Below are 15,246 nucleotides of genomic sequence, written 5' to 3' on the forward strand. Positions count from 1 at the left end.
TTGTGATTAATCTCCTGTACAGGACCCGACTCCAGCTCGCAATAAATAATATACAATTACTACTTACTTGAAAAAGATCGACACTGGTTATGAGAAATCACTCAAGTGTGTACAGAAATAGAATAGTTAACGTTGTTGTATTTATTGGTTTCGCATTTGTGATTTAAATTGTTTTTTATTTTTTTTTTATTTATATATTTATTTAGCGTATTTGCACTTTCTACTTGCTGCTATTGTATTTTAACTATTCCACATGGCAACACTGCATTTATTGAAACTCTTCTTGATTGTAGTGATTTATTGATTTTATATTTATTGTGTGCTATTTATTTGATCTATCCGAGTTCCTGTATTCTAATTGGTTCCTAATAATAAACATGTAATTCCTTTTAATCATTGTCGGTGTGCCTCTCTCTCCTCCTGAATTATACTCCACGCCCTATAAAAAAAAAACCTAGTAAATTGATACCTAGTTCATTGTTTAAACCTATAAATTTAATTCTGAGGGTGAAATTCCCTCTGTGGTGTAGTCTGGCTAATATTTTGTCCAACCTGTGGCGCTTGCCCTGCTCTGTCTCGGGGGGCAGGTGCTACACATGCAAGTTTTTTTTTTTTTTTAACTCGAGACATTTACACAAGAAAAATGTCATGTAAAATGTTTTTTTTTTTTTTGGTTTCTGTTCGCTCTGTTTATTTTACTTGAGTAACCCAGGCTTTGCACTTAAGGGAGGTTTCAGATACTGATGAAACGGAATGAAGTGCATTAGTTAGTTCCCAAAATTGCCACTGCCTGCTGTATCCTGTGCAAACTCTTGTCAACAAAATGAGGTGTTCAGGAATCATGGCTGCCTGTGAGACAGACAGGAAAGGTTACCAGTGTTGCCAAGTCTCACGAGAAAAAAAGCGTCACTTCCTTTAGAACAAGCCCAAAACAAGCGCAACCCATGTTTGACTATAGGTGTTTATGCAATTTTCAATTTGCGACTCTCAAAAAACAAGCCCAATCCTGCTTATTATAGGTGGACTTGGCAACTGTGAAGGTTACCTCAGCCGCCAGTTTCAATTGGACAGCAGCGATCTGAGGAGGCTCGTGCTGTCAGAGATTCTATCCTTTCTTTTAAGTTGTGTTGGATTTACTGTTGTGTCAAATATTAATGATGCAAACAAGTAAAACACAATTAATACATTCATTTGCAATTTTATTTGTTCAGTTCTGAGAGGGCATCAACAACTTTGTGGATGTTGTTGCGCTGTTTTGGGCGATCGAGCTGGCTCATGACATCCAGTTCATCAACTATATTTATTAACGTGGACGGCAGACACGCGTTGTCTTTGGACATAGCTGGGATCAAAAAAAGGATGGGAATTTTTTCAGTTAGATGTTTAAGCAGCTCACTTGCTCTTCATGTTTAACTTTAGCGTAGTTTTTACAGCAAGGGTATTCTCAAAGTGGTTTTATACAGAACTGTAAACCCACAAGAGATATACAACATGACCGTCCAGACACAGCAAATAACAATAATAAAAAAAACCCTGCCCGCATTATCATTAAGGTGAACTACAGCACTGCTAACCATAAAATCGCCCATCAGCCACTTACTTTCTGCCGTCTTGGAATCCACAGTAACTGACCTGCTCCCTTGCAATATTTATAGTTAAGAATAAACACGTGAAATGCAGATTTCCATGCAAAACTGGGCATGGATTTTCCCGTGTGTTTACCCTATCCCTCTCTTTGGATGTTCTTTCTGGCCACAATTCTGATTTACCTGAGTAATTCTCCCAAACATGCACGCACATCGCCATTTCACGTGTAAATTGACCCACATGGAAACCCCATTATTGATGTTGATTTTTAGTTTGGCTGTAAGACTGTAACATTGTTTTGAAGGATCTGTGTCGAAGCACATGGGTTATCGGTTGTTGTTTTAAAGCATGCATTAAGGTAGTTCACACTAACCTGCAGTAGCACATTGAAACAAGGAACTGGGAGAACAATAATATTTGTAGAAAATGCCTGGATGATGGAGACATTTATATTAAAAAAGATTAGAATTTTTTTTAAGAACAATCACATATGACACATAAAAATGTAAGAGCCCCTCAGACAAGTCATTTTTTATTTTTTTTCTGGCCCAAAGGCCAATAATAAATATCGTTTTGATCAAAACAGAGCTCAGGATCAATAGAAAAGGCGTGATCCAAAAATAATTTGAGTGACAAATAATAGTTAATTGATTAATCAATTAGTTTGCAGATTTTTTTTTTTTTAATAGTACTGGTAATACATATTAAAAATTCTAGGTGTTTTTTGGGGGGTCATTGAAGGTCCCTGGTTGTGGAGGAAAGGGTGTTTTAATGGTGTTTAAGCCATTACATATTTAAAATCTTCTTGTGGTATTTTTACATATGTTCTTTCAACCTTCACTAGGTTCAAAGTGGTCATGGATTAGTGAAGTACTGAATGAAAGTCAAAACTCTAAATGAAGTACCATTCTTCCTTCACATTACATACTGTTAGATACTGATAATGTTTGATTAACGAGCAGCAGCCTAGCAGAGTGAAAACATCTGTAATGGATGATTTATTATTTCAAAGGTATTGCCTGTTCTGTATCTCCACAAATGTAAGTATCTGCACCTGAACAAAATAAATGAGATGCAACATGTGAAAAATGAAAGCAAATTACTTATAAAGGAGGTGTCAGAAGCAGTGTGTTTTAGTTAAAATACACTTTGTCATGAGTTTTTTCAATATGGTGCTGAATACAGATGACTGCTCTGGTTTATAAAATCAACTGCGAGAGATTACAGATGACTGCTTTGGTTTATAAAATCAACAGCAAGAGATTCTGGCATCTATCAGCTGAGACAGAGATGAGGGCAAAGTTAATGTGCTGTAACTTAGCGCAGTGCAAACCTGAACATGCTTCTAAATAGCAGACATCATGGAAAGCAGGTTTTTATTTCTTTTTTGGTTTTTACAATAAAACATTTTTGTTCAGAATCTTTAAAAAAAGAATGAAATAAATGTTGAAAAGTTTAGTGTTAAGGTATGAAGGCTTTTCTGTTCCCACTTCAGCAATATTAAAAATTAAACCTATTAAACAGGTCATACTATACCCCGCCAGGAAAAACCACAACTTATTTTAAAACATTTTACGGGGAACACCCCTGGGATGTATCAATTTATTTTTTAGGGGTACATTTTTTATTTTGTAGTAATAGATCAAAGAATGTATAATTATAGTCTAATGTTTAAAGGGGGTTATCTGGTACACTCAACACAGCCCACTCTTATGAATATTGAATTTGTATTGCTTTTGAATATTCTTGAGTTTTCTAATCTTTGTATAATCATTGCATTATCAATGTGCTTTAAATGATTGCAGATTTGTGTATGACATATGTGCTATCTTGCCAGATAAGTATAGATTCTAGAATAATTAATTGATAGGAATTAGAACTATTTAATACAACTTCAGCTTTTACATTCAAAACATTCTAGATGTCATTTTGACAAAATCACTGAATGGAATGAGCTGCATTAAAAAAGAAAAAAGTCCAGATGATCCAAATGCAGACATTAAACAATGTAATTACATTGAAAAAAACAAACAAACTCCAATCCACCACATTATTTAATTAGGCAACAATATCTGATAGAAAGGGAATTATCAGAGCTTACAGACTGGTTCAATTTGTCATGTCCTGCTTATGACCGGAGTTGTGCTATATAGTGGTGGTTCTCCACAAACGTTGCCATTCCAGAAAACCTGGGAGACGGCTGTATTTGTTGAGTAGGTGGGGTCGGCAGAGTTGAAGGGTCACATTGTCACATGACTTGAGTAGAATGCAGATATTTGTTGAATGCCAAGCAGTTAAGTTTTTCAGGCAAGATCAAGTACAGAGCCAGGTAAAGGATGTACAAAAATTATAATAACTTAATATTGGGGCAAGGAAAATGAAAAAAAAAAGCAATTAAGTAACATTTTAAGCTACTCTCATTTTTTTCATCATCTAGTGTTTTGGTGTATTTTGAATATAAAATATGAAGTCACATTTTTATTAAAATTTACAACACAAGCACACCATTTACTTGTCTGGAACTTGAAAAAAAAGGGGGCGTGGAGTAATTTATTAGAAACAATTAGAGGCAGTTTTAATATAATGCTTGCAGTCACCAACACCAGCCATATTTATATTTTATGTGCTCTCACCCATAAAATAATTTAACCATTAGATTACAATGTTATTTACTTTAAACAGGGCAGTGTAATGCAGGGCAGATTACCCAGAGGAGGGAATTACAGTGCTCAAATGGCACTATTTATTAAGCTATGATAACACTAATGTTCATCTTTGATGTATAGCATTTGTGACTTTAGCTGATCTTGTAGACAGCCTTAAGGATGTCTCATTGAACATTTAGTATGGCAGCGAGCCAGAATACATTTAGTCTAACCCAGATGACAGACTGGTAATGAGGTTGTGATTGATAACCACTGTTTTCTTGAGAGAACCTGCTTTGTATATATATAAATATATTTTGGGGGTTAAACTAGTGTCTGCTTCTTAGTTGTTACATTAGCCAGTTTAAAGGCTTGGTTCCAGCCTATATCTGTCCCTAAAAAAGCAGTCTGAGAAGATGTATGCTACCATTCCTGGAATACAATGATATAGTGTGTATAGTGCCAATCCGAGTGTATGTATGTCACAGCACATCACAAACCGACACTATTCATGACAACAGCTGTACCATATTGAGTTCCTATAGTACTGCACTTTGTTTTCCCCCTCAGGTCTGTTGACTGTAATGGTTGAGTTATTTTTGACATGTTTAGAATGGTACCTACACTGTATTCATTTTAAGCAGATTGCACGAGAAGCCACTCTTGGTAAAATTAGTTGTCTTCTAGGCTACAATAGGCAGGTGACTCATAATGTAACTAATATGTAGAGCAGTATATTTATGAACTATAGGAAGAAACGCCTGCACATGATAATATTCAGCTCAACACATGCAAAAGTAATGTCCCATCATCATTAACAGTTGAAGTATGTAAACCCAAAATCTCACCTTTATTAGGAGTAAGAACGCTTCAGGGACTCCATGTAACGTGTATGAGTTTATTGATTTAAAAAAAAAATGTTTTATTGAAGCTACTGTATTTGAATAATGTAGAGTTTATAAATTCATTGCAACAGAAACACTGCTGCATGGTATGAATAGCCATTACTTACAAATATTTTAACAAATCAAATGTATATTCTAACATTCCATGCAACCCCCTTATATTTAGTGCTGTCATGGCAGTGGCCCAAACTACAGCGGTTGTAATGAGAAGGAATGATAAGTTTAGATGTATTTTGTTCCTTGAGCTGTGGTTTGAATTTATTCCATTCCCTGAGCAGACATATAAATCTATAACATCCTTCAGAGATGAATTTAGGAAAGGGGGTTGGAGAGAGCAGGGAGGGGGGGGGGGGTGTTTTATTTCTGGTCAGGAAATTCAAATTGATCACAGGAGACACAAGGGATTAGGTTACAGAATCACAGCTCAATGTGATTAACGAGGATAGGGCATGGCATGTGTTCCGCTCAGCTCTGCACTTACAAGTTACAAGTAATAATGATTGTGGAGGTTACGCTGGGTTTTGGATCAGTGCTGTTGCTTTTTCCTTTCTAAGGGACCCTAGCTTTGTGGCCACTGATCAGCTGGGACACAGTCCCTAAACACCTGGGAGAGGGCTGCTCCTCCTTGTGCAAGCAATGAATGGATATGTGATAGGTTGCTTTATCAAAGATCAAACAACAGGCACAGCCACCCTCACTTAATAGACCTGCTGGACAAAATGCATTAATGATGGTTTTTTTTCGCCTGAGATGTGTCCAGCAGACAGATGAGTGACTGAATATTGCATTGTATTTTATTTTTACTTTTTATTTATTTATTTTCAACCATGCTGGTATCTTTTTTGTTTTGAACTAATGAATACAAAATACAAAGGTATACTGTTTAAAAGTTATCACCCTGTACAATCTACTGACTAGTAAATAAAAGCGGTCTGCTGTTGGTGTGAGGTGGATTCATGATTTTAATCGGATTTCCCAAATTTAAAGCTGCTACCAAGCTATGGATTTGCTACCCACAGACTCAAAATCAATATATGTTAAAACTGGGTCTTGCTAGCGAAAGGTTTTTGTAACTAATGATTGTATGGAACAGAACTCCACTAGCTTGCCAGCTAGCAAGACAATACAATGCAAGTTGTCTACACTGTAGCATGTATTTATTTATTTACTTTTTAAAATATTTTATGATCTCAATATGAAAAATATTAGACTGTTAAAATTCACTCATGTGAACCACAGGATAAAGTGTTTGCATGTTGCTTTACTTTGGCTTTGTAGATGTGTTTTATTCTCCTGTTTTACAAAGCAAGCAAAGGTTCATCTTGTGCAAACTCATGCACAGGATAAGTTTCAGTAAGGCCTTTTTGTTTTTGTCCCACGACTGGCATGAAAAACTAAATTTTAATGTCAATTTATAGTTGACAATATGCGCTTCATATAAAATAACCATGTGATGCTTGTCGCAAGCTCTGTTCTCCTAACACTGTATCCGAAACATGGCAAACTGTCTTGAACAGGACTTGGTTTGAACCGAACACAAAAAAATCATCTTGGTTATCCACATCTTCAAATCTCAGCATGTTTTTTTCTATAGAACATTTTAATGCCAGGCTTCCTTACTAAGTGTCATTGCTACACTTATTTTATTTCTTTTTTAAATGTATGTGAAATATATTTGATGAAACTTTGCATGGGTAATAGTAATGTAGATAGCACAGGGTTTTCTTTTTGTGTGTGTTTTTTTTATCCTTTTGTCTTCACATACTTTAATAACCAAATGCATTCAATAATTTATGGGAAGGTTAATTTCAATGAACAGTTCATTGTTGGAAACAGATCAAATATACAGGTATTTGAAGCTTTTGTTTTCTGTATTCAAATAAATGCTCCCTTTTTTCAGTTTATTATTATCATAAACATGTTGATGACAGAAATTCATTTATATTAGGGGTTTTAAACTTGACTTGCTTGACTCGCATCAAAGTACATTTAAAATTTTAATTGCTGTTTTGGTATACTGTAAGCTTTAACGTTTCAAATTAACAAAGGTAACTTACTGAGTGTTTTTTTAATTTAAGTTAGCAGAAGAGAAATGTAATTTATTGAGTGCTATTTTAGTTAGCTGAAGAACCAGAACTATATATATACATGTTGAATAAAAAGAAAAATCTACTTTCTTGCGACTAAGATGATATGATAAACTTGTAGTTATGTTTTAATCGATCAAAGCCCACAGGTGTGATTAATCGATTAATCATGAACCCTTTCAGGACCAAGCATTTTTCAGTGGGATGCTCATTTTTCTGGCTTTATCTGACTCTCTTATCATAAAAAATCACTAAAAATCAATTTTTTACAGTAACATTTTGGAAATGGTGTCCTTTCTTCAGAACACTGGGGAACATTATAATGTACTTCAGAAACCATACAAACTTTTTGCTTTTTTTTCCCTGTTTATTATGTTTTTTGTGTTAAGTTTTTTAGGTGTGTATCACTTTAAAAAAATACAATTCTGTTTTTTTTGATTAGTTGATGCGTGCACTTTTTGAAAACGGGATATAGTTCCTCCACTGTTTGTTTTCAAATACACTTTCCCTTAACGAAGGTATGTAAACGTGCCAAAACGTTGGGAAGTTGGCTCTTTATATATGTTAAGGGCGAAACCCAGTGGTCTGGCGAGTCTAGTTTTGCCCGGGCCAAGTTTTTGCTTATATCCACTTGTTTTATTGATATTTATAAATGTTATAAAAACACACACACATGCACACACATATATATATATATATATATATACAGTATATATATATATATATATATATATATATATATATATATATATATATATATATATATATTAAAACACATGAGACAGAATACATGTTTAATATAACTATGTCAAATACATCGAATTTACAGTGTTTTTCCGTCTTTCTTACCTTTCTTACAAGTTTCTATGAAGCAGGCTGTGATGTATTTTCTCTCCGTGCTGCCAAAACTTTCTCAGCCCTTTAGACACTAAAGGCCCCTCTCTGTGAAGTCACACGAAAGACTATCAGGAAGAGAACATCACTCCCTCCCCTGATGATATGTGTTTCAAGCCTGTACTGCAAATATTTGTATTGTGTTTACACGATCGCAGGCCTAGAAGCCCACTTCAGTATGATCGTGTTAACACAATCCCGGTCCTTAAAGGGTTAATCAATTAAAACCCTTCATTTATATACATCTATGAAAGTAGCAATTATCATAAATATTTAAATAAAAAATGTCAGAACAGAAAAACCAAATGACATCATGTAATAATGAAAAGACCCTTTGTCATTATGTTTTAACAGGCTTGCCAAAGCCAAACAGACACAAAATCTTTGAAGGGTTGACAACAGAACAAGGATTTTTTTTATCTCAAAGGACTTTTTACCTCTGGTTTCCAGGAACAGTAAAGCAGGTACAGTCTTGACAGCACTGAAATAAGAGTACAGCATTTACAATGCAATTATGACTTTTATACATCTCCAGAATAGAAGAAAACAAAACAAAAACACAGTTAAAAGGAAAAGATTATACCATATAAGAGGCATAGCATATTGCTGTTGCGTGAAGATTATTCCTACAGTGAAAAGGTGCTCTATGTTTAAATCAAACAAATACAAAAAAATACATATTTTCTACCAGTTTTCTGGGTTGCTTTTTGCCTTTCTCCTGTGCACCTAGCCTTCGTCAATCCAATAGGCAAATGAAAGGCAAAGGCCCTGTTTAAAGCACTTTCTACAGTTACTGAGGGAAAAGACTGAATATTGTGGAACATGTAGTCATTAGCAAGGCCTAGATGGTGCAATGGATTCTATTTGCTAGTGTCGCTCCTTAAAGATGTTATCATACACAGTAAAGGTAGAGATACATTACAGCATTCTAATTCAGAACCTGCAGAGACCACAAGAAAAAAGAAAATGCTGGCACTAGGGCTGTTTTAAAATACTGCATGTACCATTAATTAAACCAGTGGGTCTATAAGGTATTAAGTTTCCTGGACTTTAAAATATATATCTGATGCTTGGAATGTATCCATAGCATGACAGAAATCCCTTATTTGAGTTTAAAGTGAGAACAATATTTTGATTCAGTAGGAACATTTACTGTGGGAATTGTAAGTGATTCGGTGAAAAGTGATATCGGATACTGAAATCAGCTGTATTCAATATACTCTGTAGTCATCCATATAGATGATAAAGTAAGAGTTTCTCTGCTGAAGGTACTAGGTATGAAATTACTTATATGAGGACATGGAGGGGGGGGGGGATGGAATAAAACTCTAAGTCTCTCAATGAAGCAGAATAATTTGATAGTGACATGCTGTGTCTGCAGACTGCAAAATGCAATTTTACACTGCTTTAAGTACTACTGTCTTTTGAGCTGTTGAGCAGAAATGATTCCATAGACAGATTTTTATTTCCCCCCCTTTATCATACAGGGATGTGTGGCTGCCGCTCCAAGCTGCCAGTGGTGCATGGCACAGTTCCAGTCCTGGGTGCCGACCACACCGCTTTCGACTGCGCCACCTCTGCCCTGCGCTGTGGAGCCCGCCGTGTCTTTGTGATCTTCAGGAAAGGATTCACAAACATTAGAGCTGTCCCAGAAGAGGTACAAAGTCAACAGGCTCTAACAAGAAAGTTCATTAATACTGGGTCTGCTGAGCTAATACTGCAATAGCCAGTTTATTAAGATGTCTGCCAAAGCTTCATGTTTGTGTATTACTTAAGCTCCCTCACCACAGTTATTGCAAATTACCGTATTTGATCTTTATCTCCCTCAGGTGGTTGAAAACCCTGAACCTAAACAAAAAGTGTTCAGTATATGAGTCTGTCCAGAGCTAAAACAACAACGCTTTTATATTTGAATACAACCAGAAGCCTTTGTTTCTTGGACACCCTGAAATTAAACTATATAATTACAACCTATTGAAGAAAGAAACCCAATGTGTTAATTTGCAGCGTAAACAGATGGCAGTTTTACACTCTGTTCTTTTTTTTTCGAAGCTGCGGTTTTAGTGACATAAGGCCCTTGAGAGAGGGAGGGACTATTTCTCCATGAAGTAGCAAATGTCAGCATGCATTAATAATCAACAAATCTTCACCTGCATGTTCCGTGTTATTTAAAAAGCAATTCATTTAAACATTTAATAGTCATTCTAATAAGTAAGTAAAGTGCTTTAGGAGACTGCAAGGAGTGGTAACACATGCTTTAAAGTCAATTTTTTTAACATAACCAACACATTTGTATTGTGCTGAGCATCTTTTCTATATTCGGTTGTTTTTTGATCAACATGTTTTTTCTTTTTTAAGTTAACTATTTGTGCTGCATCAGAGTACCTTTGCTGTAGATCACATGGTCTGACTGCAGCTAGATCATTGGAGCGAGTTTGAAATGCAACGTATGTAGTGATAGGTATCAGGAAGCAGCAGCATTTCAAGTAGAAGCAAAAGATAATCCACAGAAGAAATGGTGGACCAGCGATAACATTCCTATTACTTATAGGCAAGAAAATAGATTTTGTAACCATGGTTAGCATACCCTTATAAGATATGTCTCATTTTAATTCTAGGTGATGCAAAACTTTTGGCCATAGCTGTACCGTATGCATTTGTATAAATAGGGACAGATGGTTACAACAGCACTGATTTGTTATTTTTCTTTTGATAACAATAGCGTTCTCAGTTTAGCAGATGTTGCTCACTAAAGCTGACATTTGTTTATCAGGTTACTGGGGAAGCTTGGTTTTTAGACTCCCAAAAGGAGTTAGTAAACTCAGCAGGTCTGCAAAAAAATAATTAGGATAGCTTCAACTTTCTGTGAGGTTTGTGTATACATGAGCAGTGAGCCAAATCACCCAAGAGCAGTATAAAAAATTCAGAAATCCTTATCTCGTTATTGTTAAATGAGATGGCATTGCTATGCATTCTTAGGTAGCTGTTACAAACATACAGTAGTTTACTTGGTTATTAGAATTACAGTACACAGTCACATGTTAAAATCCAAGATCTGTACATTGAACCCTTTTCTATTTCTTGCAAGTATCTGAAGATTGCTGGTCTGCAGTGAGCTTTTTATGGTATAACAACGTTCAATATTCTGACAGCGATATGGAATATTGTATAGGAAGCTGTACCATACAAGCTATTATCCACTCTATGAGAGGTCAGAGTAGCTATAAGAATAATTTTAATTTTAATATAATTAATTAGTATCTGATGCAAGGACATTTCACATGGCCGTATCACACATTATCTAAGTGTATATACACACATTCTTGCGTGGCAAGTGTTATGAATCTGTTCCCTAGCAGGACACATTATACTACTTTTATCATATTTTTGTGTTTTGAATATTTACACCTACTAAATTTAAGGATTTCAAAAACTTTTGGAATATTTTAAGGTTATAAGTAATTAGAGGCAACATTTCTAAATCAACAGAAGCACTTCTGAACAGGTAATAATTGTCAGTAAAAAAAAGTTTCAAAAACCACGATTTAAATGTTTTATTTTTTTCTCAGAAACTCTCACACAAGGAGAGAACGACACAAAGAACAATTTCATTTGGATGTTTCTTATATGGCTGTAAACATTTTCAAAAATCAAATAAGGATTTCTCTGCTTCAAATCATTAAAAATTAAAAATGAATAATGCTTTGTATATAGGTCAAAGATAATATGCAACATTTGTGGGGGCAGCAGTGTGGAGTAGTGGTTAGGGCTCTGGACTCTGGCTCTGGCTCTGGCCTCTTGACTGGAGGGTTGTGGGTTCAATCCCCAGTAGGGGACACTGCTGTTGTACCCTTAAGCAAGGTACTTTACCTAGATTGCTCCAGTAAAAACCCAACTGAATAAATGGGGAATTGTATGTAAAAATAATGTGATATCTGTATAATGTGAAATAATGTATAATGTGATATCTTGTAACAATTGTAAGTTGCCCTGGATAAGGGCGTCTGCTAAGAAATAAATAATAATAATAATAATAACATTTAAGGAACAAACATCAATAAAACAATTTGTAATGCACCTCAAACTCTTTGAAATTAATGCTTAGCATGTACAGCATATATCAACCACTGTGTGTGTGTGTGCACCACTGGCACACAACTTTGGCTGCCCATTAGATTGTTGCAGGGCTTTATTTTCTCTCTCTCTCTCTCTCTCTCTCTCTCAATTCAATTCAAATTGGCTTTATTGGCATGACAATAAAAAGAATTGTGTTGCCAAAGCACATACATGGCATAACCGACTCAAAAATACAGACAAAGATTTTTTTTTTTTAATACAAACAGTATCCCTCCTCCCTCTATATTAATACAGTAAACAGAATCCCTCCCTTCCCCTCTATATCAAACAGTACCCCCTTCCCCCCTCTATATTAAACAGAATCCCCCCTCCCTCCCTCTATTAAACAGAATCCCCCCCCCTCCCTCAATTAAACAGAATACCCCCTCCCTCCCTCCCTCCCTCTCTCTATATTAAACAGAATCCCTCCCTCCCTCCCTCCCTCTCTCTTTTCCCTCTCTAGTGTGACATGTTCACGGTCTGTCCCTCAGGCTATGACAGGTCTCCACGTATTGACCAGCCAGTCTGGCTGTGTGTTTGTCTTCCCCCAGCAGGATTGACAGCTTCTGGGTATCACACATTTTTGGGAATTCTGGGACTAAATCACAGAATTTGGGGAAGAAAATGTCCCTTATGTTTTTATATTTTTCACACTGTGTCAGGAAGTGAATCTCTGTCTCGACCTCTCCTGTCTCACAGTGATCACAGTACCTGTTCTCCCTGGCCAGCCAGGTTTGCCTCTGTCGGCCTTTTTCAATGGCCAGGTTGTGGTCACTGAGCCGGTATTTGGTCAGGATCTGCCTCTGCTTTGTGTTACTGACAGTTACCAGGTAATCTGCCAGGGTGTAATTTCTATTTAGGGTCCGATAGCACTCTAGTTTGTTTTGTGTTTTAGTATTTGTATCCCAATGGTCCAGATAGGAGTGTTTCAGGTGTTTTGTAATTTGGTTTACACTAATTGGAATTGTTTTTGCAGTGCTGTCCTGAAGCTGACTGATGTCAGTGTTGCTCAGCTTGGAGAGCTTCAGGACCAGCTGGCTGAGGGGACTCTTTTCTGGGCTGAGCTCTTGGTATTGCAGGGCTTTATGATGGAGTGAGTTTGGGTCACTAGTTTTTAGATGAATCCAGTATTTTAATGCTCTTTTTTGGATATTAATAATCAATGGATAAAGGCCTAATTCAGCCCTGCATGCATTGTTTGGTGTTTTTCTTTGTAATTTCATGATGTTTTTGCAGAACTCTGCATGCAGGGTTTCTGTGGGGTGTTTGTCCCATTTTGTGTAGTCCTGGTTGGTGATTGGACCCCACACTTCACTGCCATAGAGAGCAATTGGCTGAATTACACTTTCAAAAATTTTGAGCCAAATTTTGACGGGGGGATTTATATTGTAGAGCCTCCTCTTTATGGCATAAAAAGCCCTGCGTGCTTTCTCCTTTAGTGCATTCACTGCCAGGTTAAAGCTCCCTGATGCACTGATGGTCAGACCCAGGTATGTGTAGCTGCTGGTGTGCTCTAGGGTGGTGTTGCCTAGAGTGAAGTGGTACTTATTTCCCTGAGATCTGGCTTTCTTCTGGAATATCATGACTCTGGTCTTGTTCATGTTTACTGTCAGGGCCCAGGTCTGACAGTACTGCTCTAGCAGTGCCAGGCTCTGCTGCAGCCCCTGCTCTGTGGGTGACAGCAGGACCAGGTCATCTGCATAGAGCAGGAATTTAACTTCAGTATCATGTAGAGTGAGGCCAGGGGCTGCAGACTGCTCCAACACTGTGGCCAGCTCATTGATATAGATGTTGAACAGTGTTGGGCTCAGACTGCAGCCCTGTCTCACCCCACGCCCTTGTATGAAGAATTCTGTTCTTTTGTTGCCAATTTTCACACCACACTTATTTTCTGAGTACATCGATTTTATGATGTCATAGACTTTACCCCCTACACCACTTTGAAGAAGTTTAAGAAATAGTCCTTTATGCCAAATTGAATCAAATGCCTTTTTAAAGTCTATAAAGCAGGCGAATATTTTTCCTTTATTAGTTTGATGGACGTGTTTATTGATTAGGGTGTGTAGGGTGTAAACATGATCAGAAGTGCGGTGTTTTGGTAGAAATCCAATCTGACTCTTACTCAGGACACTGTGTTCGGTAAGGAAGGCCAGTATCCGGGCGTTAATGATACTGCAGAACACCTTCCCCAGATTACTGCTCACACAGATGCCCCGGTAGTTATTGGGGTCGAATTTGTCTCCACTTTTATATATGGGTGTTATAAGTCCTTGGTTCCAGGTCTCAGGGAAATACCCAGCTCTCAGTACAAGATTGAGGAGTTTGAGCAGGGCCTCCTGCAGCTTGGGGCTGCTGTGTTTGAGCATCTCAGCGTTGATGTTGTTAGGTCCACTTGCTTTTTTTGATTTGAGGGCCTTGAGTTTATCATTCAGCTCCTCCACCGTGATTGGGGTGTCTAGGGGTTCTGATTGTCCTTAATACAGGATTCTAATTTTTTTAGTTTTTCACAAATGGCATTTTGAGTTTTTTGTTCTTTGTTTTGTATTTCTTTGTAAAGGTTTTCAAAATGTTTTTTCCAAATGTTTCCATTTTGGATGGCCAATTCTTCTTTTTTTGTTGAATTTAGGTTGTTCCAGGTTTCCCAAAAATCATTTTGGTTTATTGACTCCTCAATTTTCATTTTTTATGTTTTTCATTGGATAGCTGTCTTAGTTTTTCCCTTCTAGTTTTACATTCTTCATCAAACCACTTTTCTTTGAATTTATTCTTTTGGTTGTTTTTCCGATTTACTATTTTTAATTTAGATTTTTCTGCTGCTTTTCTAAATATGTTATTCAAATCTTTTACAGCCAGAGTTACTCCTGTTTTTGTGTGTTGATACTGTGTGTTTTGAAATGTGTGTATTAGGGTTTCTATTTCATTGGTGCCAATTGCTTCTTTGTATATTTCTGTGCTGTTTGGAGCCCATCTGTAGGAATGGTTTAGATTGTACAGCTTACAGGGCTGTGTCTG

General features: G+C 36.6%; 1 pseudogene; it reads left to right on the forward strand.

Annotated features, from left to right (window-relative positions):
* LOC117417218 (dihydropyrimidine dehydrogenase [NADP(+)]-like) overlaps window positions 1-15,246 on the forward strand; it is a 174,871-nt pseudogene that overhangs the window by 39,895 nt on the left and 119,730 nt on the right.

The sequence above is a fragment of the Acipenser ruthenus genome, chromosome 12 (genome assembly GCF_902713425.1).
Source record: "Acipenser ruthenus chromosome 12, fAciRut3.2 maternal haplotype, whole genome shotgun sequence".
NCBI classification, from domain to species: Eukaryota; Metazoa; Chordata; class Actinopteri; order Acipenseriformes; family Acipenseridae; genus Acipenser; species Acipenser ruthenus.